The sequence below is a fragment of the Rhinopithecus bieti genome, unplaced genomic scaffold (assembly GCF_001698545.2).
Source record: "Rhinopithecus bieti isolate Rb0 unplaced genomic scaffold, ASM169854v2 scaffold_2077, whole genome shotgun sequence".
NCBI classification, from domain to species: domain Eukaryota; kingdom Metazoa; phylum Chordata; class Mammalia; order Primates; family Cercopithecidae; genus Rhinopithecus; species Rhinopithecus bieti.
This window is the reverse complement of record NW_016803882.1, coordinates 5,271,534-5,278,041: the sequence shown is the minus strand read 5'-3', so window position 1 is coordinate 5,278,041 and position 6,508 is coordinate 5,271,534.

Below are 6,508 nucleotides of genomic sequence, written 5' to 3'. Positions count from 1 at the left end.
AGGAGTGCAGATACCTCTTAAAGATCCTGCTTTCACTTCCTTTGGATATATACCCATAAATGGAATTGCTCATTCACATAGTAGTTCTATTTTACTTTTAGAAACCTCCATACTGTTTTGAGACTGGCTACATGATTTTACATTCCCAAAAACAAAGTGGAAGGATTTCTTTTTCTCCACATTCTTGCCAACATATATGTTTTAGTTCATTTTGTGTTGCTACAACAGAATACCTGAGACTGGGTAATTTAGGAACAGAGATTTATTTCTTACAGTTCTGGGGTCTGGGTAGTCCAAGGTTGAGGGACCTGTGTCTATCAAGGCCTTCTTGCTGCCTCATTCCATGAAGGAAGGTGAAAAAGCAAGCAAACACTGCCCTGAGAGCAAAAGGGGAGGGAGCCAAACTCATCCTTTATAAGGATGCCTCTCCTGAGATAACTAACCTCTATCTGTGATAACAGCATTAATCCATTTATGAGGGCAGGGCCCTCATAACCTTGACCACCTCTTAAAGGTTCCACCTCTCAACACTGTTGCTTTGGGGTTTAAGTTTCCAACACATGAGCTTTGGGGGACACATTCAAACAATAGCAACTTCTTACCTCTTTTTAATGACACATTCTAACTGATGTGAAGTGATATCTCATTGTGGTTTTGATTTGAGTTTCTCTGAAGACTAATGATATTGAATTTTTTTATATGCCTGTTGGCCATTTGTTTGTCTTCTTTAGAGAAATGTCTATTCAAGTCCTTTTCTCATTTTTCCATTGGGTTATTTGGTTTTCTATTATTGAGTTTTAAGAGTTCCTAATGTTTAGATGGCAATCCCTTATCAGATGTATGTTTTGCAAATATTTTCTCCCATCCTTCAGGTTGTCTGTTTATTCCTTTGATTGTTTCTTTTGCTGTACAGAATCTTTTAAGTTGAGTGTAGTCCCACTTGTCTATTTTTTGCCTTTATTGTATGTACTTTTGGTGTCATAGCCAAGAAATCATTGCAAAGACCAATGTCAAAAAGTCATGTTTTCTTCTATGATTTTTACAGTTTTAGGTGTTGTGCTTATGTCTTTAATCCATTTTGCATTTTTTTTTCTTGTGTGATTAAAGAGTGGGATCTAATTTCATGTTTGTTTTTGTTTTTGCATGTGGGTATCTGGTTTTGCCAACACCATTTATTGAAGGGATTATCTTTTCTCCATTGTGTATTCTTGGTGCTCTGGTCAAAGATAAGTTAGATCTTACATGCATGGGTTTATTTCTCAGCTCTCTATTCTGTTCTATTTGACTATATGTCTACTTTTATGCCAGTTCGATACTGTTTTGATTAGCATAAGTTTGGATTATAATTTGAAATGAGGAGTTATGTTCCTCCAACTTTTTTCTTCTTTCTCAAGAACACTTTGACTACTTTTGTGATTTTATAAGAAAATCACTACTTTTGTGATTTTACATGAATTTTGTGACTGTTTTTCTATTTCTATAAAAACTGCCATTGGAATTTTGATAAGGATTGCATTGAATCTGTAGAATGCTTAGGATGGTGTAGACATTTTAACAAATTAGTTCTTCCAATCCATGAATATGTGATTAATTAATTAACATTTAAATTCAAAGAGACGTGTAGTTAGAGGCTACCATATAGTACGGTAAAGCACTAGAATAGAATTTGGCTCCAATAGGGCAGCCTCATAGGTAAGTCTACAGATAAGTCTTTTTTCAACAATAATTTTTTAAGAAAGACACTTTTTCTGCAAACACTTTTATGGCAGGAGGTTGTTCAAATAAAATTAATGGGCTTCATGAACATCTCAAATTGTGTGATAATCACATTAAGTTTGAAGTGTATTTTTCTAGGGAGAAAATTCATACATACCATTGGACTTTGAAAGAGAACCATGTGTCACAAAATTAAAAAAATAAATAAATAAATAGAAGGAATATACCTAAGTTACTTATACCTGCTCTAATTTTAAAATGTGCACATTGTTGTTCAGAAGACAAAGGAAGCCAAACTATGAAATTGGTTCATGTGATTATAACTGATTGTTTTTATGAAGACTAAAATATAAGCAGAGTTTTCAGTAAAAATATGTTAAATATGAAGTTCAAAGCAATGTTCAATTATTCTATTTACGTCAAAAGCAGTAAACAAATTTTAGCACACATTAACTACACATTTGTGTTAGTTGTCTTTAAAATATTAAAACAGTATAGGATAGCACAGAAACTAAAAGTGCCATATTCTCTCACTTCCTACCCTGCTTCTACTCTTGTTCCCTATGAATAACTATGTTGGTTATTTGGATAATGTCTCTCCAAACATTTTTTCATGTATCCATACATGTGTTGTGTGTGTACATGCATGTGTGCACAGAAATTGACTTCTGTACTATTTGTGATGGACTGAATAATGACTCCCAACGATGTTCACATCCTAATCCCTGGGTCCTGTGAACATGTCACATGTAAAACGATCTTTGTAGATGTAATTTCACTAAGGATCTTGAGATGGAGAGATTATTTTAGATGATTTGAGTGGCCTCAATGTAATCACACGGTCCTTAGAAGAAGAAGGCAAGCAGATCAGAGATAGTAGTGGCAAACATAATGATGGAATCAAAAGGTTGGAGTAATTCAATGATGGATCACAAAGGAATGCAGGCAGCCTCCAGAAACTAAAACAAGCAAGAAGACTGATTCATCCCCGAAGCCTCCCGGAGGAATACAGCCCTACTGACACCTTAATTTTATATTTATGATATCCAGAGTAAGAAAATAAATGTATGTTGCTTTAGAGCCACTAAATTTCTGGTAATTTGTTACAGTAGCAATAGGAAACCAGTATATTCTATAACTTTTCTTTTAAATATAACCTGTGCATCCTTCCATGATAGTACATTAGTACATGCGGTGCTACTCTATTCTTTTTAGAAGTTGCCTAGAACATCAGTGTGACTCCCTTTTATGCTATGACACAAGAAGTTCCAGTGCACATCCCAGGACATACATTATTGAGCATTTGTATACATGGTTTAGTGAGATGTACGACTGCAGAAAGAAACTGCTTAGCAAAAAGGTAAAGGTATACATGGTAATGTATTGTTATTCGGAACATTTGTCCCCTCCTTACAGAGTGTGTCACTCAGGAGAGATGATGTTCTTCTGTTCCATAGGCTTGGTCACGTGATGTACTTTAGCCAACAAAATGGCAGCCGAAGGGATGTGAGCCCCTGTGAAGGGGCACTTTAGGAGTTAGGGTGTTTTTGTTAACTTTTCCCATGATACAAAGTGTTCCCTATAGAGGCTGCTTCCTCATTTACAAACTGACCCACAATGAATATGGAATGTAGCAAGACAAAAAATAGGCCTTTGTGTTTGTTAAAGACTGCCTTTGGAAGTTCCTGGATATAAGAGCATAACTTAAACTAACCTGTCTGACATAGTATATGTATTTTAAATGTTCCTAATTACTACAAAATTGCCTTCTAAAAAGCTGTACATGTCCACCAACAGTGTGGGAGTGTCTTTTTTCCACATTGTTGCCAAAACTACAAAGCACTCATTTTGAACTTTTTTCTTGCACAGGAGAAAATGGTATCTCACTGCTTTAACCCACATTTTTTTTCTAATTTCATGCAATGTTCTTTCATATGGTTATTATTCATTCGTATTTCTTCTTCAACAAAATGTTTATATGGGCATTGTCCATTTTTATTGAGAGTTATCCAACATTTTTATATACATTTTCTAGAGTGCATATATACAATGAATATCACTGTTTGCTTTACGTGTCATATATAGTTTTAATGATTCATTTGATTCTTAACGTTCTGATAGCATTTACCACACAAAGGTATTTAATACATATAAACTAGGTTCCTTTAAATTGAAATATAATTAAAGGCTACCTAGTCACTAAAGAGATCATGGCCTACTAGGAGTGGCTCACTTAGAAGCCCAGATGAGAAATGCTGGTTCAAATATCTGGATCTGAGTCAAGATACCCACCAAGACTGTCTAGGACATATGATGGACTGGAAAAGCAAGTAAGAAAAAGACTAAAGTAGGGCAGTGTTGGGGATGAGGGGAATCCAAAACATAAAGTAAGGATCAATGTGCATGCAGAAATTATAAATTTACATAATCATATTAGAGATAATAATTTGGCAAGATACATCAATAGTCACAAAAATATTTATAACTAGTGTAGATACTGCTGCTTTTTTTTCTCCATTTAAACAATTTCTTATAGCTAATTTTCTAGGGGTAAGATGTTTGAATTAAGGTTGAGCATAGCAGCACTACCTAAGATAGTGAAAGCAGGAATGTAACCAAGAGAAGGACATTATTATAATTAGACAATTAGGTTAAGTAAAATCTGACATATCAATTGACTGGAATATAATGAAGCTGTTAAAAATTAATCAGTGTAATTATGTGAAATCCTGAGCTAATCTGAATGTCTTTCTTTTATGATGACTTTTTCTGTCTTGTCCAATTCTGTTCCCCTTTATAATTTCATGAAACCCTGTCCCTCTAGTCAAAATTCATAAAGATGCATTGTGTTTATTGTTTTATATATCTATTTCCTCTCTAGACTTTAAAGTCCCAAAAGCTGGGTTTATGTCTTTTTTTTACATACAATTCATGTTTTTTCATTTAAAATGTATTTATTTATTTCTTCAAGAAAAACCCTCGTGATGCAGCCACTTAACAGAACGCAAATGCGCTATGTATAAAATTGTCACTAATCTATAGAGTTGCGCGATATAGGTTAGAAGACGAACAAAAAAATGGAAATTATTCTTACAGCAAAATCAGAGCCTTATAGTTCCTGTTTCAAATGATTTACCATAAGAAAGTTTAAAATGCAAAATGGTGTAAAGAAGAAAAATTACATGATCAATAATTCTTCCACCCAAAGATAACAATTGTTAATGTATGGCCTATTCTCTTCAAACTTTGTTATGCCTTTCTAAAAATATATTGAGATTACTGTATCTTTAGAATTTCTTTCCCCTAGTTTCCCCACATCTTTCGTTTAAGTAACTTTATGACAATTTAGCCTGACCTAAGGTACCTGTAGCACTCAAAGCAGAGCAAGGTGAACCAAAGCTCTCAGAAGAAGTGAGAGACCAAAAACAAGGATCTAGTTCATTGAAATGATGATAGCCTCTTTAAAAAAAACTTACTTTTTCTTCAGCTTCTTGGTTTTGTTGCTGTTGTTTTGGGAGGCAGACTGTCAATGACTAAGCCTAAGACTTGTTAGACAGAATGATTGATAACAAATAGTTGATTAAAACGAGAAGTTTAGAAAGGATTCCTAGAAGACAATAAAGAAAGGTGGTAGAACAAACCATAGAATTTGTAGTGCTGTCTCGACTACTCTAACCTGGGTAAGGAGAAAAAGGAGAAGACACTGAACATGATCATATTTACATCTGTATATCCCAAGTGTAAAATACGTCATGGTATTTGGGTTGTTTCAGTATTTTGGTTATTGGAATGATGCTGCAATGAAGTGCAAATATGTCTTCAAGATCCTGATTTCAATTTTGGGAGGGTAAATACCCACAAGTGTAATTACTGAATCAAATGGTAGCTCTATTTTTCAGTTTTCTGAACTTCCATATTGTTTTCTGTATTGGTTACACATTTTTACTTTCCCAAGAAAAGTGTAGAAGTGTTCCATTTTTTTTTTCTAAATTCTCACCACACTAGTTATCTTTTTTAAAAAATCATAGCCATCCTGATAGATGTGAGGTGACATCTAATGGTGATTTTAATTTGAATTTTCCCAATGATTAATGATTTTTAGCATATTTTTATATACCTATTGGCCACTTTTATTTATTCTTTGGATAAATGTCTATTCAAGTACTTCATTCATTTTTTAGTTGAGTTGTTTGGTTTTCTACTATTGAGTTGTAAGAGTTCCTTGTATATTTTCCATGTTAACTCCTTATCCAACATATGCTTTACAAATATTTTCCCCATTTTGCAGGTCACTTGTTCATTTTGTTGATTGTTTTTGTTTTTCTCAGTTTTTTAACTCTTTCCTATGCAGAAGCTTTTTAGTTGACTGTAGTCCCACTTTATTTTTGGTTTTGTTGCCTGTGCTTTTGGTCTTATCCAAGAAATCATTGGAAAGATCAATGTTAAGGAGATTCCCTTCGTGTTTTCTTCTAGGAATTTATAGTTTGAGGTCTTATGTGTATGTCTTTAATTCATGTTTAGTTAATTTTTGTGTGTAAGAGCCAGTTTAGACCAGGAACAAGATCTTTAAGGTTTTCTGCACGTAAGATAATATCATCTGCAAACATAGACATCTTTTTCTTCATTCTTTCCTCTTTGAATGCCATTTCTCTCTTTTACTTTCCTAACTATTTTGGGTATGGCTTCCATTACTATGTTGAATAGAAGTGTCACAAGTGGGTATCCTTGTCTCATTCCTGATCTTAGAGGAAAAGCTTTGTTTTTCACTGTTAAAGATGACATTGTCTGTGAG